The sequence below is a fragment of the Hemitrygon akajei genome, chromosome 9, assembly GCF_048418815.1.
Source record: "Hemitrygon akajei chromosome 9, sHemAka1.3, whole genome shotgun sequence".
NCBI classification, from domain to species: Eukaryota; Metazoa; Chordata; class Chondrichthyes; order Myliobatiformes; family Dasyatidae; genus Hemitrygon; species Hemitrygon akajei.
Window position 1 is genome coordinate 78,759,531 of NC_133132.1, and position 25,337 is coordinate 78,784,867.

The following is a 25,337-nucleotide window of genomic DNA, read 5'->3' on the forward strand; positions in this document are numbered from 1 at the left end:
TGATTGCAAATTTTGCATGTTAATACATCTCCTTAATCTCCAAACCACCATGAAGTGGTAAGTTTTATGTTGTAATGGAACTGTTGTGCATGTGAGAAGTTTGAGGATGCTGATCTTAGGAGTGAGGCTAATCAGCACCAGGCTCACTTTAGCACAGTTTCTATTTATTGTAGTGAGCAACTTTCAGCAGTGAAATGAAAATTCATGGACGTCTTCAAACAATTCACTCATCCGGGCTGCTGTCCCCACATGTTTGAAACATCATCATCCCTGTACCAAATAAATCTACACCTTCAGAACTGAAGCTAATCATCATGAAGTGCTTTGAATGTCTGGTAATGGCACATATCAAAAACTCCATTTCTGCCACACTGGACACTCAACCCTGATGAGTTATTAACTTCAAACTTTCTGCATAATCACTCAAAGAGTTGAACTGCATGTGTATGGAAAGAGAGCTGTATAACTCATCTCCTTCTACCTTAGGCCACAAACTTATCAAATCACCCTTGCTGTGGACATTTTCTGGAGGTCCAAGATTTGTATGCTCCCCGACCACTGGACTAAGGGGATTAAGTTGAAAAATGAATGTGCTAGATTTTCTAAAATGGACTCCTTCTACCTTAGACCATGAACATATCAATCACTCCTTGTAATTCCTTCTAAGTACAAACCAGATCACTAAACATTTCTTCTTAAACAAGAGACCACACCTGTAATTGAGCCAACAGTCATTTTTTATTTCACCTTGCCTAACAAGATCAGATGGCTGCTCGATGAGGTTTCACCTCCATATCTCAAACATGAAACACAACAGACCTGATGCTGAGTTAATGTTGAAAGTTGCTCACTACAATAAATAGAAACTGTGCTAAAGTAAGCCTGGTGCCGATTAGCCTCACTCCCAAGATCAGCATCCTCAAACTTCTCACATGCACAACAGTTCCATTACAACATAAAACTTACCACTTCATGGTGGTTTGGAGATTAAGGATATGTATTAACGTGCAAAATTTGCAATCAACACAAATCCTGTAAATGAGGAGGATAGTAATGGTTATATACTCGGGGCCATTTGTTAGGAACCTAATAAAGTGGCTGCACTATATGTTCATGGTCTTCTGCTGCTGTAGCCCATCCTCTTCAAGGTTCAATGCTTTGACCTCTCACATTAACATGACAATTTTACACACAGAACTGCCACTCACTTGATTTTTTTTTGTTTTTCTTCAGATTCTCTGTAAATTCTGGAGAATGCCATGCATGAAAATCTCAGGAGATTGGTAGTTTCTGTGATATTCAAACCACCCCCTCTGGCATAAACCTTCATTCCATGATCAAAGTCACTTAGATCATATTCGCTTCCCATTCTTATGTTTGGTCTGAACAACAACTAAACCTCTTAACCATGTCTGCATGCTTTTATGTATTAAGTTGCTTCCACATGATTGGCTGATTATATATTTGCATTACAGGCGGGTGTACCTTATAAAGTGGCCACTGAGTGTACACAGAGAGGCTGATTTAATGGACACACATGTAACAGACAAATATTTATGATGAAATTTGCAAAGGGATAGATTTTAATAGATTGAGAGGGATAGGCAATATAATACAAAGCCCCGTCTCTTTAATTCTCAATCCACTTCCAGTCTAATCTCAAACAAGAAGTTGAAGGGACTCAGCAGTTCAGCTGGCATATGTGGAGGGAAATGGACATCTGATATTTTGGATTGAGACCCTTCATCTGCACTCATCCAGATAGAGTACAAATGTACAGTCTCAAAATAGACATTGACTGTCTACTTTGCTCCATACATGCTCTGTGGGCCCCTGACTTTCTCCAGCTGCTCAAACAGAAAATCTGCAAAGGCTGGAAATCCAAAGCAACACACACAAAAATGCTGGAGGAACTCAGCAGACCAGGTAGCATCCATGGAAAAGCGTAAACAGTCAACATTTCAGGTCAAGACCCGTTATCCTCCAGCTTCTTGCTTGTTTCCGCAGAGTCTGGCTTACTCCAGTCTTGTGTGGTCGTAAGAAGACTTCTCTGTCTTCTTACAATGTTCCAACGATACGCAACATACAGTGCCTTGAAAAAGTATTCATGTGCTCCTTTTTTCACAGTAGAGCCTGAAATAAATAACAGGAAAAAAATGTGCAGTATTAGATTTACACCACATGTACTGCTAAAAAAAAAGGCGTAAGACTTTGCAAAGTGTCACTTAAATATGTAAATATGTAGATATAAGTGTTACTGTAAAGATATGGAAGAAGGTCTTGTGGTCAGATGAAACTAAAATCGAACTTTTTGGCCTTGTTATGATACGGCAACAATGAATATAGAATTGAGACAGGTTTTTATAAACAAAGAAACATGTATTTAAACTCAGCTCAACAACAAGTGGAAAGTAAACAAACAACTAACCTAACCGGAAGTTAACTGCTAAACAGCAACTCGAACATTTCTTAAAGCGATAAATGCAAACACAGTTCTTAAAGCGATAAATGCGAATACAGTTCTTAAAAGTGGTAAATGCGAAAGTCCAAATGATATACACAGTCAATTAGGAGAGACTTCCCTGAAGTAACGTATTCCTCGATCGCGTGACGTTACTGCTGATCCCAGCCAAAATATGCCTTACCCAAAGGATTTACAACGAAGGAAATAAAAACAGCTTAAAGGCACTGACATTCTCCTTGGTGATAACATTGCCCCCAGCCCTTTCTGCTTTCACAATGCAGGGGCCATCTTGGATGCAGGTTACTACCTCCTTGAACAAGGATTCAATAAAGTCGATCCTGTAGTAAACCACCGACGACACCAACTTTACTCGATCTTTCGGGTTCCCTGTACTTCGGTAAATCTTCACCCTCCAACTGAATTGTAAAAGTAGAAACCAAATCACAATGGGCAATGGTTTTAAAAACTGCTGGCACAACTTACAATAGAAAGTAAAACCCCGCTTTAAAACAAAACTGCATCATGAGACAAATACGCAGCATAACGGAGTCTGACAAATTAAACAACGAACTGACCTCCGTCACAGCAAGGCTTTCCTGTTTTATACCTGTTGAAACAGGCCATCACATGACCTCTCACTGACGCGAAAATTACATCATGTTACCTCACACTGGCAGGAAATTACATCACCCTACCATCACAAGACCATTACATCATGCTCACCAGATACTCAATTACATCATGGTCGTAAGATACCCACGGGGTATGTAACAGCCTCAACACTAAGAGGTTCATTTGTCATAAATCTAATATTGCATATCAGCCAGTTAACACTATCCCTACTGCAAAGTATAGTGGAGGTATCATCATGCTATGGGGATGCTATCCAGCAGCAGGAAAATCTGGTCAGGATTGATGAGAAGATGAATGCTACTAAATACAGAGAGATCCTGAACTAAAACCTGCTAGCCTCTGCCAGAAGTCTTAAACTTGGGAGGAAGTTTGTCTTTCAGTTGGACAATGACTAGCACACTGCTAGAGCAACCATGGAATAAATGAAGAAGATTGATGTCCTTGAGTGGCCCATTCAGAATTCTGACCTTAACCCTATCGAACACCTCTGGTATGACATCAAGATTGCTGGCCGTGATCACTCCGCAACTAACCCGGCACAGCTTGAGCAATTTTGTAAGGGGGAATGGGCAAATCTTGTTCCATCATATTATGCAAAGCTAATAGAGACTTATCTAAAAAGACTACTGGCTGTAATAGATGTAAGAGGTGGCTCAACTAAGTACTGAGCAAAGGGGGATGAATGCTTTTGAAATGCTCATATTTCAGTTTTTGAGGTTTCAGTTTATCATGCTTTACGATTTCCCCTGTTTTGGGCTTTACTGTGTTAAAAAAAAAAGGAGCATGTGTTACGCAAATAAAAATTCTCAGTTAAATTAATCAAAACCCCTGGCAGTAATGCTCATTTATGTGTTGGGGGCTGAATACTTTTTCAAGACACTGTAAGCTCAAAGAACATCATCTCCTGTTCTATTTGGTTACATTTCAGTCTTTGGGAATACATAATTAATTTAACATTTTCAAGTAACTAACCCCTTTTACTTTTCTCTGTCTGTAAGGATGTAGATTTCAGAGTAATTTTTACTTTGACAACTTTGGTCTGCACCTTGTCACATACTTCCTCTAAATTCTCTCCATCCACTTCCTTGTTGATATTTAACCCAATTGCTTTCTCACATTTTCACTTCTGTTGAAGGATCATCGACTCAAACAATCAATCTTGGTTCTCAAAACTGTATGTTCTGTTGTGGGTTTCCAACATCTGGAGTTTATTTGCTCCAGATAATATACGGATGCAAAAAGAGTACAGTATGGTGTATTTAGCCACTGTTGATTAAAGGAGGCAAGTTCAAATGAAAAAAAGGGTTAAAAACATTTAGGGTCCGGGGAAAAACTGGAAAAATTACATTGAAATCTTAAAAAATCACTTACTCTGGTACAATACTTTAGCTAAACTTTAGGAAGAATGTAAAGATCTTGGAAAGGAATGCAGGAAATATATGTTATAATTGATTTAGGGCTTATGGGAATAGTCAGAGAAGTTGGGATTGTTCCTACCAAAGCAGAGAAGTTTGTGAGGTGAGCTGATAGAGTTGTTGAAAAAAAAAATCAGGGGTTCCATGATTATTGCATGGAAAGGTACTCTTTAGTGGAAGGGTTGAAGGGACAAAATTGATGAAGCCTTTTTGTTTCATTTGATTGATTTGCATCTGGAAGGCAATGAAGGGCAATGGGGATAGATTCCATTATAGTTTTCAAAGTGAATTTGGTATTTCATTCAATTAAAAAAGGCTTTTGGAGCGCTACAGGTTGAGGGTATTTTAGTAGGGTTAGCTGCATTAATCTGACAGAAAACCATCAAGGAACTGAAAGACTGAACAACCTCCTACTGTACTATTAAATTTTTTAATGCTTATACAATGAGATTTGTTCTTGCAATGTTTCCCTGTGGACTAACATCAAGATAAACATTTAAATCCATGGAGCACGTGCAAATCTTTAAAACATTTTTTAATTCTATTTAAAATCATGTAAAATCACCCTGTGAAGACAGAAAGAGCTGCTAACTATTAATTCTTTGCTACATAATAAAGGATTTTTTTCCTCACACACCTGTAGTAGTATTTCTAATTTTGTATGGAAACAACTTGCAAGAATTACAATCTAACTCTAATCAAATATCTTCCGTATGCTCAGTAAATTCAATGTTTCGACAGATTGCTTTTGAGGTTTTATGTGCTGTCTTTGATTTTCTCCCTGTTCCAACTCACACTGAGATCTTTCTCTGACATATTCTGTGTTCCTGTACTGCTAATTAGCTGTCCAATTACTGGCCCATTACCAACACATACAGTAAATGTCTGCAAGTACCAACTTCAAGGGAACATTTTGAAGCACTGTGAAACCTCTTGTGGCCCTGAGAGCAACAGAGCCAGATGCAATATTTCTGATTAATTCGATAGTTAATATTGTGATTTTCCAATATTAAACACTGGATGAAATATATTTCAAGATGGAATGTTGTATTTTGCTTGACGGTACAAAAAAGTTAACACCACATAGGGGCTTTGAATAAGGGTGTTTATTCTACTCCTGCAACAAGTAAATTTTGCTGTACAAGATATTTATCATACGCATGATAATACTATCCACTGGCCACAGGAATATTTAACATCCAGAATACTTTGTAAAGAAATGCTAATGGACCCAATAGATGTGTTAGATGGGTATAGCAATGGGGACCATTTCAGTGGGTGGCTGGAAATAAAGACTGGAAGGCCAGCAAAGTTTGGATGATACGGAGATTGACCGAACAGCAATTGTGAATCAGTAAATGCAAAGACTGGCAACCTAAGCAGAGATCAGAGGTTCAGAGCTAGAAATTGGAGGATAGGCACCAAGGATATTTAGTAGACTTGTCTCAGGACTAACTAGATATAGGCCAAATGTCACAAGAGTCACCAAGTTCCCCTGCAATGTTCCATGGGCAGTGATGCCATCCTGAGTCCCTTCATATTAAAAGCGACAAGGGTTCGTGGATGACACATACTGGGTACAGCCCAGTCAGATTTCTAGACTGGTGTCCAGTTTGCATTTGTGAAAAAACAAATTGCATTTGTGTTGCTCTGGAGAAAAGGTCAGCACTATGCAGGAGATTTTCTAGGCAACATTGCCGACAGTTAGAATGTTCAATAACAAGCCCTTATATGCTGTCTCCACAATTATCTTTCGCTGCAGTTGCCAAGAAATCCAATGAAGAGTGACGACAGAGTAGCTTGTTGAGACAAGCAAGCAGTAGATCCATAATGGTGAATTGGTGGTATTCATTGCCTCAGATGGCTACAGAGGCCAAGTCATTGGGTATATTTAAAGCAGAAGTTGATAGGATCTTGATTAGTGATGCACCATCAATAACTCTCTGAGACGTGAGGCGAGATATCGGCTTTTATTGACTGGAAGAAAGAACAAGCAGTAGTTGACCACCATACTACATCCTGGAGACTGGAGGCAGGGCTCAGGCCCCAATCACCTTTATACCGGGGTCTGTGGGAGGAGCCACGGTCAGTGGGAGGAGCCACAGGAGCAGTCAGCAGGGGGTGTGTCCAGACAGGTATATGTAGTTCACCACAATTAGTAAGGGCATTATAGGTTATGGGGAGAAGGTAGGAGAATGGGATTGAGAGGGAAAATAAATTAGCCCTGACCTATTGGCAGAGCACTCACTGGGCCCAATGGCTTAATTCTGCTATAACCTATTTAATGACTTATGGTCTTATAAGCCGAACCACAGAGAATTCAGCCAATCAGATCAACTTGCCCATATGAATACTTTATGTCTATCTAATTTTTATATCCTTTTTCCACCCCCTCCAATAAACATTCCCTTAACTGTCAATGCCCTCAGGGAAACAACCTCAGCTTCTGCAACCTCTCCAGTAACTGGTTCTGGTGGTCTCACAAATTCTCGGCATGTTTCCAAAACTGTGGTTCCTGGAATTGGACACAATGCTCCAGTTGTGGCTTAACAAGTCGAATGTAAGAGTTCGCTTAACTTCTTATTTTTGTATCTTATGCTTAAACTCATAAAACAAAACATTAAACACACACTTTAACAACATTCTTAACTTGTCCAATTATCTATGAAATGCATATGCGTACTCTGCCAGAATCTGTTCCTGAAATGCTTTAAAAATGAGATCTTTAAAAAAACTCCCTTCATTCTTCCAAACAAAATTAATCAAACACTGTATTTATCTTTTCATCAATCTTCTCCTATCCTTATATCTGTTACTATTCTTTCTGCTGTTTACTGAATATCTTAGTTTCATTTCACCAATACCAATTGAGTTTACAGCATGTAGAGTCAGATCTAGGCCACTGATGTATGTCACTACTCCTAATGTCATTCCCTTCAGGAATGTAGCGTCATGTTTTCCTCTGGCATGAAAAGCATTGGCCAGTGCAACTTTGAAGCATATTTATTAATAACTCACACTTTGATGTGCAGGGAAATTGCCAAGATTACAGATAACTGCAAGTTTAAAATGTTAACAAACAGGGAAGACCCAATGAAACTCCTGAACATACTCAGGAATTTGGTTGTGCAGGTAAGGACTAATGCACTTTGAATTTACTTGTTTCTAAATGTTGCACAGTATTACAGAGAAATTTGGCATCATGGTTAATCATAATTATCAGCTGCACAGGTGTTTACAAGTGGAACTATTATCCACGGATTTGTGCTTGGTTACATTTACTTGAAGTTCACTGAAATAATAAACCAATTACAAAGATCACAACAGCTGGATATTATTCAAAGTAATGATCTTTATGAAACAATCATTCAACTTAATGCTATGTTGATTTCTCTCATTTCCATTAAAAAACCATCATTAAAGGCTTCAAATTAGCCAACAAATAAGCAAAAGGTGGATTGATATCACTTTGTACTGATACAATTTAAAGTAATGACTGCATTTTCATTATTTTAAACCAAACTCAAATGTTATTTCTTGCATCACCCTTTTTGGAGAAATCAAATGAAATAATTGCATTATTGAACCCACCTACAGTTAGTGTGGTACGGATCTATCATTAATTTTTTTTTGGTTACAGCAGGGTACAGGGGTTTAATGGAGCAGAAAACAAAAGAATTAATATTGATTTGTACAGTTTGTTCTTCCACTTTTTTTCCAGCAGTAACCCTAACTAAACTAATGCAGAATATTTTTAATTATGGGTCAGAGTGTGGAATTTCAGGGGTTACTGCAAGGCTGGATCATAGGACACGTGAAATGCCCAGGGCCATGACAGTTTATAAAACTAATAATGGGAATGAATTTCCATAGAGGTTTCCCAGATTGTAACTCAACATTGACAAGTACGGTGATTGTGCTGGTGGTCTTGGACTTCAACAGCTGTTCTCCTCAAGCCAAGGTGAGATAACTATCAAGTCGCTGCTTCAAAGCACAACCCATCCTCTCTTACAAAAGAATCACAATTTTTGACTACAGTATGTGTAGTATCCTTTATACATTTCCCTTGAGTTGCATTTCTTTTAAAGTTGGGAGACCTATACAGTATAAAAGTTCACCCATTCAAGAATGTCCAGCTGAGTTTATCACCTATGGCTAAAACGATCCCCAACAACATCTTTACTACCTAGTCAACCTCTTGAATATGCATTTGGAATAGCAACTGATATATGATTGAGCCTTTGCAGGGCCAGGTGGGAGTGAAAAGCAGCTCTCGCCTGATGTGTACTGTTAGATAAACAAGGATGATCTGGTTTAATGGGTTCAATGTCTGCAGTGACGCATGGACTTGCAGCAGTTGTCAAGCGACACATGCAGTAACCTAAATCCACACCAAGTATTTGGAAGATAAATCAAACCTAGGACAGCCGTTTTATTAAAAGTCAGCCATCAAATGAATGTCAAGCTAATTACAGTATCCCAATATTTATGCAGTTGTTGTAATTACTCAACACATTTCAAACTCGCCCTTAAAATACTTTTTGGGAAAATTTGATATTTAAATTATTAGTTTTAGTAGTCCAAATTAAATCTTTAGCCATAAGCAAAAAGGTTATAACGGAGTTTTATTTTTGCCTGTGTTAAGGTTCATTTACATTTTTTCCAAGTATTGCTCAGCCTTTCTATTTTTTTTTCTCTCTCTCTCTCTCTGCTAAAGGCTTCATTATCGCTTTCATCTGTTTATATTCCCAGTCCAACATTGTTGCTTCCACACTTGCAAAAAAAATCCAATGTGTTGAGGATGTTTTTGGGGGCTGTTCTGTCATTATCACTAGGGCCTTTTTCATTCCTGTTAAACCAAATACAGTAAATCTGCCAGAAGTTTAAAGGACAATTCATTCTGCAGTTTATCTTTATGACATACAATGGAAACTAATATGAGAACATTCAGAGAACACAACACGGACATGAGGCATCTTTATCAGTGTGTCTGACAGCAGCTTTTATGCTAACGGAACACATCCACTTCATTGATTCGATCTTCTGAAAAAAAATTATAAGATGTTCTCCAAACAGCACTTAGTTGCTAGGAAAACTGAAAACCCTTGTGCCCGATTCAAGGGCTTTAATATGAGGATTTAAAGATTACCTTTCTCATCACTGACCCACTTAATGTAAATAAAGTGTCTACACATTGTGTATTTCAAACACAATTGTTCCTTTTATGTTACACAGAAAAAATCATAAGAAATATACATGAGACATCTCATTTTATTGTAGTTACTTCCATTTAAATAAAATTACTTCTCTTCAGGTCTACTACTGATAACCTAGATCAGTCAAAAAGTATTAAGGTAAGAATCAGTAAAATACTAAACATAATCTCATTAATATGAAGCTGCAGTCAATTACAGGAATTTATTTTTGTAAAGACAAGTACACGCAGTATTGTAGTTGTATAGCAGAGAAGTTTGCTTTTGTGGAAAAAGATACAATGCTTTATGATGCATGAATTTTCAATAACTACTGTCACTGTTGTGGAATTAGAAGAGGCAGATATTTTCAACACAACAGGATTTGACCAGCAGCTAGTTACAGTCCAGTTTGCTTTGACAGTATTAGTTGAGGATGAATTTTGTCTAGGTCACTGCGAGACTCTTCACGTTTTCCATTTCTAGCACTGTGAATTTTTGAAGATCCATCTGAAATGGTTTGGCAATGATCAAAAGGACAGAATCCCTGAGAGAGCTGTAGTTTTGTCAGTGCAACATTATAGTGTCAGTTTAGATTAGGTATACAGATCCATGGTGAAACTTAAATTAATAGCAAAATGAGACTATTACTGAAGGCCCAAAGTGAAATCTCCAGAGCAACAGCATGGACAGAAAAGGACAAATCGCTTTTGGAACTGGAACTGGAGCCAATATACACCCAGGACCACCTGGAAAGGTTGAAAACTTCAAAGACATGACTTTTACTAAGGTGGTCACACCCAGAATTCAGTCAGATATTAGACAGATGACCACCAGGAGAAGTAAGGGGAGTAAGCAGTCCGTGCAGAGTTCCCCTGTTGCCATTCCCCTCAGAAACAAGTATACCCCTTTGGATACTGCTGCAGGGGGCGGGGTGGGGGAGGGTGGAATGACCTATCAGGGCACAGCAACACCAGCCAGGCTAGTGACCTTGTGACCGGCTCTGAGGCTGAGGTTGGGGTAGTCAGTATACAAAGTGATGCAGTATGCAGTGAGACTATGAGGATGGACAGGCAGGTGACAGGGTAAAATTGCAGTCAGTGGGATGAGGTGAAGTGTAGCAAGGGGGAAAAATGGAAAAGGGTGATGAATACAGGACTGTAGGTGTTAAATTTGAATGAATGCAGTATACGGAATAAGGTAGATGAACTTGTAGCGCAGTTAGAAATTTGCAGGTTTTAGTTTGTGGGTATCAGAGAGTTGTGATTGAAAGAGGATCATAGTTGGGAGCTTAACATCTAAGGATACACCTGTATTGAAAAGACAGGCAGGAAGGCAGAGAGGGTGGGGTGAAAGAGGTGATATAGGATTGTAAGATGTAGGATCCTTCTGGGTAGAGTTAAAAAACTGCAAGAGTAAGACCCTGAAGGACATCATATACAGATCTCTGAACAGTAGCCAGGATATGGAGATAAAAAAGGCACGTAATAGGGGCAATGATACGATAGTCATGGGGGGATTTTAATAAGTGGGTAGATTGGGAAAATAAGGTTGGTGCTGGATCCCAAAAAAGAGAATTTGTAGAATGCCTACAAGATGGCTTTTTAGAACAACCAGTGGTTCAGCCCACTAGGGGCAAGGCAATTCAGGACTGGGTGTTTTGCAATGAACCAGATTTGATTAGTGAGCTTAAGATAAAGGAACTCTTAGGAGACAGTGATCATAATATGATAGCATTCACCTTGCAGTTTGAGAGGAAGAAGATAAAGTCAGTTGCAAATCAGTGGAGTAACAGGAATTACAGAGGCATGGGAAAGGAGCTGACCAAAGTTGATTGGAAGGGGACACAAGCAGGGTAATGGCAGATCTGCAATGCCTGGTGTTTCTGAGGGCAACTTGGAAGGCGCAGTGCAGATACTGCACAAAGCAGAAGTAGTATTCAAAAGGAAGTGTGAGGTAACTGTAGCTGACAAGGGAAGTCACAGACAAAATGAAAGCAAGAGAGGGCATATAATATGGCAATAATTACAGGGAAGATAACAGATTGGGGAGCTTTTAAAACCAACAAAACACAACTAAAATAACCATACGGAGAGAAGGTTGAAATACGTAGATAAGATAGCCAATAATATCAAAGAGGATACCAAATGCTTTTTCAGATATATAAAGCGAAAAAAAGAGATGAGATGGATATTGGACTGCTGGAAAATGACAATAATGATAGAGCAAAGAGATGTCAAAATATTTTGCATCAGTTTACCATGGAAGACACTAGTACTTTGACAGAGTATTAAGGGGGCATAAGTGAATGTAGTTGCTATTACTAAGGAGAAAGAGGTTGGGAAGCTAAAAAGTTTGGAAGTAGATAAGTCATCTGGACCAGATGGACTACATCACAGGATTCTGAAAGAGGTAGCTGAAGAGACTGTGGAGGCAGTATTAATGATTTCCTAGAATCACCAGATTCTGGAATGGTCCCAGAGGAAAACTGGAATGACAAAACTGGAAAATTGCAAATGTTTTTAAGAAGGGAGGGAGGCATATGAAAGGAAATTATAGGCCAGTTAGCCTGACTTCAGTGGTAGGGAAGATGTTGGAGTCTATTATTAAGGATGAGGTTTTGGGGTACTTGGAGGGGTATGATAAAGCACTGTTTCCTTAAGGGGAAATCTTGCCTGACAAATTTGTTGGAATTCTTTGAAAAAATAACAGGCAAGATAGACAAAGGAGAGTCAGTCCATGTTACTTACTTGGATTTTTAGAAGGCCTCTGACAAGGTACCACAGATAAGACTGCTTAACAAGAGTCCATGGTATTACAGGAAAGATTCTAGAATGGATAGAGCATTGGTTGATAGACAAGTGATAAAGAGTGTGAATGAATGGAGCCTTTTCTGATTGGCTTCCGGTGACTAGCGGTATTCTGCAAGCATTCGTGTTGTGGCCACTTCTTTTTACATTGTGTATCAATGATTTGGATGATGGCATTATTGGCTTTCTGGCCACTTTTTCAAATGTACAAAGATAGGTGGAAGGACAGGTAGTGTTGAGGAAGCAGAAAGTCTGCAGGACTTAGACAGATTGGGAGAACGGGCAAAGAAGTGGCAGATGGCATATAGTGTAGGGAAATGTATGGTCATGCACCTTGGTAGAAGAAGTAAGAGGGTAGACTACTTTCTAAATGGGCAGAAGATTCAAAAATGAGAGGTACAAAGGGGCTTGGAAGTCCTCATGCAGGATTCTCTAAAGGTTAACTTGCTGGTTGAGTTGATGGTAAGGAAAACAAATGTAATGTTAGTATTCATTTCAACTGGACTAGAATAAAAAGAGCAAGGATGTGATGCTGAGGATTTATAAGGCATTGATCAGACTGCACTTGGAGAATTGTGAGCAGTTTTGGGCTCTTTATCTAAGAAAAGATGTGCTGTCATTAGAAAGCGTCCAGAGGAAGTTCACAAGAATGGTTCCAGGAATGAAGAGGTCAATGTATCAGGAATGTTTGACGTCTCTGGGACGGTTCTCACTGGAGTTTCCTCACTGAGGAATCCCATAGAAACCAATTGAATATTGAAAGGCATAGATAGAGTGGATGTGGAGAGGATATTTCCTCTAGTCAGTAAGTTTAGGACCAGAGACAGACCCTCAGAGTAGAGGGATGTTCATTTAGAAAGTGACGAGAAGGAATTTCTTTAGCCAAAGGGTGGTAAATCTGTGGAATTAATTGCCATGGACAATTGTGGAGGACATAAGTCATAAGATATATTTAAAGCAGAGGTTGATAGGTTCTTGGTTAGTCAGGGCATCAAAGGTTATGGAGAGAAGGGAAGAAGTTGGGGGGGACTGGTTAATATATTAGCCATGATGTAAGGTGGAACAGACTTGATTGATCAAGTAGCCTAGTTCTGCCTCTATGTCTCATGATCTTCTGGAACACAATAGTATTATTTAATTTCTACTGCATGACTCTGTATTTGTTTGATGAATGAAATATGAATGGATTTAATCATCTCCTAAATGAGAACTTAAGCATTAATCAGGTGAAGAGTGAATTTCGGAGCAGGGGTAAATCATGATTAAAGACAAAATACTTTCTTAATGTATCCACAAACCAGTAGCGGGAATAAACAATGAACTGATAGGAGATTAATTGAAGGATCAGATTATTTACCTCTAAAAGATAGCCCTTATCTCAAGTGCATGGATAGAATGCATTAACAACTCAAAATAATGGAAAATTTTCAATTAAGTGACTGAATTTCGGCAAAATTTTAACCACAGATATGCTAGTCACTGGGAATATGAAAATGACAAGGGATATTGGCAAGAAGTACTTCTATGGAAGTCATGGTATCAATTATCAGGGAAGGCCATTGAGCTAATCTTTGAAAGTTAATGAAAATGATTTTGAAAGGGGATGGAATTGACTGGAATATGAAGAACAGGATATCAGTAAATAAACTGACCTACTTTCTGTTCCAAATTTCCTAGGAGAGGGATCAAAGTTGACAAATACAGCATACACACATCAATGAGAAGGCATCCGATAGCCTCAGCAATGTGCATGCACAAGAATATAATAAGATGAAAATTAAAATCACTATTACAGTATGGAACCCTTCAATCTTCTCTATTATTCAACATGAGCTCAACTTGTTCTTCTACCCCTTGATTTCCTGTAGCACATAACAACCTGCACACAATGACTCCTCATCCATCGTTCCCTCAAATAATAAGTTCCTGAAAGAGAAGCATTTCTTCACATTACACCCCAGTTCTAGAGACTTACACTTGTTCATAGAATTTGTCAATCTAAAGTTTCTCCCTCTTACTTTACTCAACTACTGCAATAAAATATTTGGGTTGAGTTAAAAATGTAATGTGTTGAGAAAATTACTACAACAACATAGTATTACTACTATAAGAACAATATATATTGATTAGGTCCATTCAAAATAAAAAAAACTCCAAAAGTGCTATTCAGAAATGCAATTACCAATAACAGTAATGAAAGTCTGGTCAAAGGCAGTAATAAGGTAAATGCCAATTGAGTGGGGAAGTCTTTAAGCAGGGTCTTAAAGGAAGCAAAGGGTTTATAGACAGGGCTTGGTTTAAGGAGGAGATGTGAACACTTGAGGCCGGGACAGCATGACCATCAGCAATGCGGTGAGTTGAAGCTATACATAAAGCCAGAGTTCATGGATTTTTTTTGAGATATGAATTGTAGGGTGTTACAAGATGATGTTACAGAGAGGGAGAAAGGAAGAGAAATGGTTATGCATTTTAAATCAAAGGTCTTGAAATACATGATCGAATACTGTCATTTTGTCATGTGAGGAGAAAATCAGGCATTGCATGGGGCAGAGAACTGAGGCAGAGCTTGGGAGCAAGCCCATAGGTGAGGAATGACCTGAGGATTGGATGATTTAGGCACTGGGCCAGATTAAAATGGTTGGGGTGGCACGGTCGGATGCAAGAGATGAGCCGGTTTGGCTCGCTGTTCCATAGGGCCAGCTTGTCTCTGTGGTCTTCAACTAGTGGACTTCTAGATCAGCTGCTGTTATGCCTGGAGTTGTGAACTTCATCTCTGAGTGCAGTTTGCTTGCTTTTATTGTCTGCATGATTTGTGCTCTGCTCTTTGTCAGTCTTCTTTTGTTTTTAATGGTTTCGATTAGAGTTCTTTGTTTTGTGGCTGCCTGTAAGAAAACAAACCTCAAGGTTGTATCATGTATATATACTTTGATAATAAAATGTACTTTGAACTTGGAATGAGCTGAAACTTTGCTCAGAGGAAAATAGGAAACTGACTGGCAATTCTGAAGTGGCCAGGTAACGAGAGTGGGAATGCAGGTTTCAGAGCAGCTAGGCAGAAGTGACTGGTACTATGAAATAGGATGAATGCAGCCTTTAAAATCAGATTGGAAGCTCTGCTTTGGGAGATCAAATAAGAAAATAAGCTACCTGCCTCTATTCATTCATTACCTTTTCCTTACAGTTTATTTATTCACATTAAGCAAGGCCACATTTATCACCTAAAGAACATCAGTGAACCTGATAGGATTTTTAACACATCTGGCCATTTCATGCTTAAAGTTTCTCAATTTACGCACTTATTTAATTACTTGAATTTAAATTGGGATTCAATGTCTCCCAAACAATGGTCCAGAACTCCAGCTTGTTGTCCACAAACTTAACTACCATCAGTTACCTGGAGGTGTTCCCCTTTGTACACTGGTTGTAGAGTTTTGTGAGGCTGCCCAAGTTCAGTTATTCAGGTATGATTAATATTAATCCACCTAAGTTCAAGTTCAATTGTCGTTCAACCACACATGAATATAGCTAAATGGAACAGAGTTCCGCTGGGGCCAAGGTGCAAAGCAAAACAAACAGTCACACAGAGCACACAACACATATAATTATGATAGCAAAAAAAATTCAGTTACCAACAAAATATGATCAATAATAACAGAGCCCAACTCCCTGAACATAGATCGATGGTGCATGGATGTTGTCCTGGAGCCACATATCTGTAAAAATAAGCCCATTGTTCTCATTGGTCTCAAAGCTAAATAGAAAGCTTTGAAATCACGGATAAAATTATCTGCACTATTGCAATAGTTATCAACTTTTCTGCATTTATATAGATCCAAGTCATTTGGTAAGTCTCAAACAACATGTACAAAATGCTGGAGGAACTCAGCAGGCCAGGTAGCATCGGTCTCGGCCCGTAACGTCGACTGTACTTCTTCACATAGATGCTGCCTGATCTGCTGCGTTCCACCAGCATTTTGTGTGTTGCTTAGATTTCCAGCATCTGCAAAAATTTTCTCTTGCTTGTGGTGAGACTCAAGACTAGTTTGGAAATACATTTTCATCCAGAAAGTAGCAAGAGTAAAGAACTCATTGCCTGGAAGAGCGGCGGCAGATAAAATCATGGTCCAACTTGTCCACACAGACCATGATACTATCGAAGCTAGTGCCATTTGCCTATACGTGGTCCATATCCTTCTAAACCTTTCCTATCCATGTACTTGACCAAGCATCTTTTATAAGTCATTATTGTACCTGCCTCAACAATTTCCCTGTCAGTTCATTCAATTTCTGCATCACCCTCTGTTTGAAGTAGTTTCCACCTAGGTTCCTTTCAAATCTTTCCTGTCTCATGTTAAACCTATGCCTCTAGTTTTCAATTCCCTTTCCCGGTGCCTCTCATGAGTTTTTACACATCTGTTCAAAAGTACAGCAGTAACCTATAGGATTGAACAGCAGTAACCTATAAGGATTGAACAACAGTAACCTATAAGGATTGAAAAGCAGCAACCTATAACACTGTGGATCAAAAGCTGGGAAGTGGGACTTTGAACAGCACCAGGTTCAGGAACAGTTATTACCCTTCAACCATCAGGCTCCTGAACCAGCATGGATAACTTCACTCACCTCAACACTGAACTGATCACAAAACACAACCTATAGACTCACTTTCAAGGACGCTACAAATCATGTTCTCAGCATTGTTTGTTTACTTATTTTTATTTGCACAGCTCGTCTTGTTTTGAACATTGGCTGCTTGTCAGTCTTTGTGAGTTGTTTTTCATTGATTTTGTTGTAATTCTTTGCTTTACCGAAACCCAATTTCTGTTGGGATCAATAAAGTATGTCTGTCTGTCTGTCTACCGCAACTGCCTGCAAGAAATCTTGAGGTAGTATATGGTGACATATACATACTTTGATAATAAAATTTATTTTGAATTTTGTACTTTGAACATGGAGAGGAGGAATTGAATGACCATCTTTCGTAAAGGAATTTTCAATTGATTTTATTTGTCCAAATTTACAATGCTCATCTTTGCTGTTCTACATGAAACGTAGATTAAATTGTATAAAGCGTGGCTCAAAGCAAATTAAACATATTTGAATTTGTTGAATGTTTGGCCTGAAATTCGCTAATTAGCTCTATACAAAAACTAACATCATCCCAACATTAAAGTGTCTTTGAACAAAGCCTTTTTCATTTTCATTATTTTCATCTGTGGTTTCCTGTGTTAAATCTGTCTCACTGCACCACAGGACGAAAACAATCACACTTAAAACAATATTGCCATATGGCAATTGTTGTTTGGGTGTTTGTGCTGAAAAAATCATTTGTGTATTATAATTAAATAACACCATCAAAAATTAAACCCAACAGCCACAACAACCACAACAAAATCTGTACAGAACAAATTGTAATTTCAGGGCAAATTTCCATAATGCAACAAGATATTAAACTTCCAACTGGGAAAAGTGCAATCACCAGCTGCTTACACAATTTTATGGCAGATTCCCATGTGAATCATACACCCCAGCAATAATTTGTGCAATTTACCAATGACATACATTGCTATGACAATCATACTAATTAATGCAAAATTATACCAGATTCATTGTTTGATAACAAACTCTGCTGTCTTTAAATTATGTACATTAGTTTACTCTAAACCAGCTGTCCCCAACCACCGGGCTGTGGACCGATGGATGGGGACCACTGCTCTAAACCATGGTGGCTGAATATCTACTTTCAAAACTGCTAATAAACTTCCTATCATGCGGACTATTGAATCCTGTGGGAGAACGTTTAAAACTGATCTGCTGCTCCAATCAAACTACTGCCAGGTATACCCTATCAGCTTCCCTCTTCGAGAGTTGGACTGTGATGGTTCATCCTTTTGCTTGGGTCAGTTCAAGAAGACAACTCACCACCACCTTTCCAAGAGTAGTTAAAGGTGGATAATAAATAGCTGTGTTTCCCATAATCACAGACATGAGAAAATCTGCAGATGCTAGAAATCAGAGGCAACAAGGGTCCTGGCCTCACTGGGCTTCAGGATTAGTCCTGAAGAAGGGTCTCAGCATGAAATCGCTATTGTTTAAATCATCGATAGATGCTGCCTTACAAGCTGAGTTCCTCCAGCATTTTGTGAGTTGTCTTTGATGTTTCCCATAATGCCCATGTTCTGAAAAAAACACCAATTTAAAAAATGTGTTGTTGAGTTCGGACATGCTTTCAGTATAAAAAAGACAGACACTTAACAGAAGCAGAAAATATAATTCAGTAAATAGCTGAGGTATCCCTGCAAAATCTGTTCGGTTGAACAGTTAAACCTTAAACCACAGACTTGCCTATTTATTACTCCAGAATTTCCCAGTGCAGTACATATTGCTGTGTACTACCTATTGAAAAGGAAGTGATATTTAAGTTGAAGTTTCTATTCAAACTTTCTTTATTCATGTGTTTTTTGGGGATCAAGATGTCATGTTGTTCATCCATAATCGCTCATGATCATGAATAGGTGCATTGAACCACTGTAATCTTTCTGGAGAAGGTATTCCCTTGGTGCTGTCGATCTGGAGTTCCAGGGTTTAGATCCGGCAGTGATGAGGGAATGGTGATGCATTTGCAAATCAGGATAGAATGTTTCGAGGACAGAGAACTCCAGGTGGTGGTATCCCTGATAGGTGGCCAAGGTTTCGGGTGTGGGGAACTGTCAAAGCTGCTCACACAAGTTATTGCAGTGGCTCTTGTGGGTGGTATGCACTGCAACCATCTTGATCAGTGGCGGAGGGAATGAATATTTAGGGTAGTTGTTAGATTCTAATCAAGCAGGCCGCTTTGTCCTGAAATGTATTCATCTCCTCAAGTGTTGTTGAGTTAGAGAGCATTCTACTGGACTTCTGGCTTGTGCTTTTCCAGTGCACTGCCAGAGAGTGTGTCACTCACTGCAGCACACCCTGCCTCTGACCTGCTCTGCTCACCTCAATATATAAGTTATGTCACTGGCCCAGTTGGCATTCTTGATTGAGAGGAGACAGCAGTCAAAATCTGTGCATTTTATAGAAGAACAAGAAAGTAGTCATCTGAAGATCCCATTGATTAACTTTATTGTTTTTTTAAGAGTCGTGGGGAGGGGGGTTTACTGATATGGGAAACATTTGATTTAATTGCAAAATCTGTTGTATGATTGACAGGACCTGAGTGATTTTGAATCAGCTTCAAAGCAGTAAAGAATCACAGAAACTTTATTCATAGAAAGGAGGACAAGTGAGAGTCTAAAACAGGGGTTCCCAATTTGGGATCCATAGACCCTTTGGTTAATGATAAGGCTCCATGGTTTAAAAAAGGTTGGTAATCTCTGGTCTAAAGGAAGGACGCCATTTCAAACAGAGATGAGGAGGAATTCTTTAGCCAAATGGTGGTGAGTTTGTGGAATTCATTGCCACAGACTGCCATGGAGGCCATGTCAATGAATACATTTAAAATGGAGATTGATAGGATCCTGATCAGTAAAGAGTGTCTAAAGTTACAGGGAGGAGGCAGGAAAATGGCTTTGAGGGGCCTAATACAATCAACTATGATGGAATGGTGAAGACTCAGTGGGCCGAATAGCCTAATTCTGCTGTGATGCCTTATGGTTGTGTGTGTGTGTGTGTGTGTGTGTGTGTGTGTGTGTGTGTGTGTGTGTGTGTGTGTGTGTGTGTGTGTGTGTGTGTGTGTGTGTGTGTGTGTGTGTGTGTGTGTGTGTGTGTGTGTGTGTGTGTGCGCGCGCCTGCCTATGGATGCATGGCCATATGAGTGTATATGTGAGAGGTGTGTGTATGTGGTGGGGAGGGGGAGAGTGAGAGAGAGAGGAGAGGGGAGGGAGAGAGAGAGAGAGAGAGGCATATGTGTGTAGATGTGAGATTTGTGCATGTGTGTGTTGCATACACATCACTGGTTCTTTTTGGGTGTGTGAAGTTCCTGTTAGTTGCTATGGAGTGGCACAGAAGGTTCATGTCGAATCCCCAGAACTAATTTAAAATATCTGCAAAAATTAACCTAGGACAAAAATCTTCTGAAAAGAGGAGCTGATTGTAGACCAGGTGGGATGGAGACAGACCTATTGACATCAATGGATCTGGGGTTGAGAGGGTGAACAGCTTTAAGTTCCTCGGCATACACATCACCGAGGAACTCACGTGGTCTGTACATACCAGCTGTGTGGTGATAAAAGCACAACAGTGCCTCTTTCACCTCAGCCGACTCCCCAAATCCTAAGGACTTTCTACAGGGGTACAATTGAGAGCATCCTGACTGGCTGCATCACTGCCTGGTATGGGAACTGTACTTCCCTCAATCGCAGGACTCTGCAGAGAGTGGTGCGACAGCCCAGTGCATCTGTAGATGTGAACTTCCCACTATTCAGGACATTTACAGTGACAGGTGTGTAAAAAGGGCCCGAAGCATCATTGGGGACCTGAGTCACCCCAATCACAAACTGTTCCAGCTACAGCCATACAGGAAACAATACTGCAGCATAAAAGCGAGGACCAACACGCTTTTCCCACCAGGCCATCAAACCGATTAATTCATGCTGGTACAATTGTATTTCTATGCTATATTGACTGCTGTACATACTATTTACTACAAATTACTATAAATTGCACATTACACATTTAGACGGAGACATAACATAAAGATTTTTACTCCCCAGGTATGTGAAGGATGAAAGAAATAAAGTCAATTCAATTCAGTTCAGAGTAGGCAGCAGATGTAAATGACAAAATGATCTGTTTGGCTTCCACTATCCAAAGCAAAGACCGAGAGTTTCCATGCAGCAGGTCACTGCTCACACTTGTCACTCACTCTCCTGGTGAGTCCACACTATGACATGTGCGTCACTTGCCAAGAACACTCAGGCCATAGCCAATCATCAAAACTGCCCTAGGAGGTTAAACATTTCTAAATGCCACTGCCATTGAGATATCATCAAAAACAACTACAAAGTTATTATCTTATAATTAAATGAGATTAAATAATTAAATTAATTAAATATTATGGTTTAATTTTAATTACATAGACCTGAGTAAAAGTATCTAGGTAGACTCAATAAATTAAACTAAATTACCAAAGACCCTTGCAGCCTGTTTTCTCCTTTGAAATGATTCAAAGACTGTATAATTCAATGTTTCTATGCCAACTTTAACTTGGTAGCTATTCAAAAGGAAGAAACTGATTGTGAGCTCTGGAGACCTACAGGAAGTTCTTGTTCCATTGCTGGACTCCTGACATTAGTGTTTCCATACTTATGCTGTAGCCCTGAATTCTAAACAATTATGGGACATGCTTTCCATGAAAATTCGAGCCAGTAACTTGCATTTACATAGTAGCATCCAACACTGAAAATTATCCAAAAATTTGGAAGGTATAGCGATCAGTTAATTCAATAATCAGGAAGAAACAAAGATGCTTAACAAAAAGAAAACAACAGGGACAAAAAAAGATGATGTTCACAAAGGAAGGGTCTGTCTCCCACACCCCTCCAGCCACCAGGTTGTGAACACAGTTTTCCAGTCGCTTGCTTGTAAGATGTTTCCCTGTACATATTTGTCCTTTTGATATTCTGTGCTGTGAGATTCCCTCACAGCCTCATGGCCATGTGCAATCCGCTCTCTGGTGCCTTAGTCAAAACAAAAAGACAAGTTGAACCCTGTGGTGAACTACATATACCTGTCTGGACACGTCCCCCCACTGACTGCTCCTGTGGCTCCTCCCACTGACCGTGGCTCCTCTCACAGATCCCGGTATAAAGGCGATTGGGGCCTGAGCCCTGCCTCTCAGTCTCCAGGATATAGCATGGTGGTCAATTGCTGCTTGTTCTTTCTTCCAGTCAATAAAAGCCGATATCTCGCCTCACGTCTCAGAGAGTTATTGATGGGTGCATCAAACCCATCCAGGGTTGAAAGAGCAAACTGCTGTACTGGGTTCATGACACAAACTGAACTCAAGTTACTTTGTCTGGTTACAATTCTAAACCCATGTCATTCTGATTGCTCCAAAAATAACGTTACCATAAGATCTTAAAGCATAAGAGCAGAATTAGGTTATACGGCCCATCGAGCCTGCTCCACCATTCGAGCATGGCTTATTTATCTTCCCTCTCGGTCCCATTATGCTGACTACTCCCCATAACCTTTGACACTCTGACCAATCAGGAAACAGTCTTCAAATATAACCAATGACTTAGCCTCCACAACCAAATGTGGCAATGAATTCCACAGATTTTCCACCCTCTGGCTAAAGAAATTCCTCATCTCTTTTCTAAATTGATGTCCCTGTAGTCCGAGTCTGTGCCCTCTAGTCCCAGAGTTTCCTACTATTGGAAACATCCTTTCCATGTCCACTCTATCCAGGCCTTACAATATTGGATAGGTTTGGAAGATTACTCTAATTCTTCTAAACACCAGTAAGTACAGGCCCAGAGCTATAAAACGTTCCTCATATGTTAATCCTTTCATTCTTGTAAACCTCACTGGGCCCTCTCTAGTGCCAACACATCCTTCCTTGGATATGGAGCCTACAACTGCCATAAAACCCCAACTATGGTCTGAACAACAGCTTATACATCCTTGCTTTTATATTCTCATCCTCTCAAAATAGTGAATACCATCATTGTATTTGCTTACTGACTCAACCTGCAAGTGAACCTTTAGGAAATTCTGCACTACGACTCCCAGGTCTTCAACTTCTGAATTCACTCCCTGTTTAGAGAATAGTCTATGCCTTTATTCCCTCTACCAGAGAGCATGGCTATACACTTCAGTACGCCGCATTCCATTTGCCACTTCTTTGCCCGTTGGACTAATCTGTCCCAAATCCTACTGCAAATTCTCTGCTTCCTCAACACTACCTGCCCCTCCACATAACTTTGTATCATCTGAATGCTTGGCCACAAAGTCATCGATTCCATCATCCTGGTCACTAACATATAACATGAAAAACAATGGACACAACAATGACCCTGTAGAACACCTCTAGTTACTGGCAGTAAAGGCCCCCTTTACTCTCCCTGCTGGTAAGGATAGGAAAGCAATACTGTGAAAACAACTGCTGGAAGAGATCTATAAATGAATAGCAGATGATAATTTTTAAATCATTGCTGAACTTGAATCAGATTTTTGGTAGGATATATCCCTGATGTTTTTCATGTTAGTTATTGCAGGACAGCTAAATGTGAATGGAATGTATCACACATTAATTCCAGATATGCAAAGATGAATGTTAGTTTCCCACTTAGAATAACATTTACAATGCACTTAGACCCCCTGTTTTTTGTCCTACTAATCCTGATCTAGCCTTCCCTCCCTACTCCGAGCAACCCCCACCATCTTAACTACCATCAGTTTGCATGAGTTCATTAGTTGAGGAGAGCTTGATTTCAGAGATGACACATTTTCTTCTTTGCAAAGTGGATGCTGCAGAGATCAGGCCACTTTTGGACACCAGACAACCAGTCTCAGAAGGGTTTTAAAGCAAGATATGTATCCTTTTGAACGTAAAGTAATGAACATTTAGTGTTGGTCAAAAACTGTCAGTTCTACAGGTCAGAATTTATCTTCAGATGAATGATTTTCAATGTCATTTCCTCTCATGGAAAGTTATCCCATATCTCACTCTGGTGGTGATCAGTTGAAGAAGGTTGAATCTGAGTGGCTTACAAGGATGTTTTATTGGTGAATGTTCTGCAGATGTGTTCCCTCTCAGTCTAGTCAGTGTGTTCATGGGGGAGAGAGAGTACAGCCTGCCAAGTTCCCCAGCGGGACATTTTTATTGGATTCATTTCAGTGAGCTCAAATGGAATCCCACATTGACTTTAACGTTTAACAGTGGTAAAGATAACATGTTCTAATAGCTGTTGTGACACTACTAGCATCAAACTACATTTGCCTCATGAACATACTCCTTCAGCTTTGTCCAAATACAATTTCTTCAACCAGCACAGACATCACAAGTTTAGCACCACAGACAACAGGGTCCCATGGAAACAAAATAATAAATTTAATTCATAAACTGTTGGAGTATATAATGAAAGACATTATTATTTGTCTAAAATGATGGCACCTTTAACATAGAAACACTAAAGCCTACAGCACAATCCAGGCCCTTCGGCCCACAATGCTGTGCTGAACACATACTTACTTTAGAAATTTCCTAAGGTTACCCATAGCCCTCTATTTTTCTAAACTCCATGTACCTCTCCAGGAGTCTCTTAAAAGACCCTAACTTTTGAAAATCACTCTCAATGTGTATCTATTTTATTATATAACATAGAACAGTATAAGATGATCAGCCCATGATGTTGTGCCATCCTTTTAACATATTTTAAGATCAATCTAACACTTCCCTCCCACATAGGCACATACATGAAAGAAAAATGGAGGGCTAAGAGTCTCTTGTGTCCCTAACACATCTGTCTCTACCACCTTCCCTAGCAGTGTTTTCACACACCCAATGCTGTTTAAAAAAACCAAACTGTATAAAAATATACCTCTGATACTGGAAGTACCCTGTACTTTACTCCAATCATCTTAAAATGATGTCCTCTGTCATATTAGTCATTTTGGCCCTGAGTAAAAGTCTCTGGCTGTCCTCTCTATCTATGCCTCTTTTTATCTTATACACTTTTATTACGTCACTTCTTATCTACCATCACTCCAAGGAAAAAATCCTAGCTTGCTCAATCTTTCTTCATAAGAAATGCTCTCTAATCCAGGCAGCATCCTGATAAACCTCATCAGCACTCTCTCTAAAGCTTCCACATCCTTCCTATGATGAGGCGACCAG

The 25,337-nt window shown here is 39.4% G+C and overlaps 1 long non-coding RNA gene across 1 annotated transcript in view; it reads right to left on the reverse strand.

The window, feature by feature from the left end:
* Positions 1 to 1,553: 1,553 nt before the first annotated feature.
* The window catches only part of LOC140733286 (uncharacterized), a 34,338-nt gene continuing 10,554 nt past the window's right edge, over positions 1,554 to 25,337 (reverse strand). The window contains exon 3 of the long non-coding RNA XR_012100255.1: positions 1,554 to 2,133. This is a non-coding gene — a long non-coding RNA (uncharacterized lncRNA). The remainder of the gene's footprint in view (positions 2,134 to 25,337) is intronic.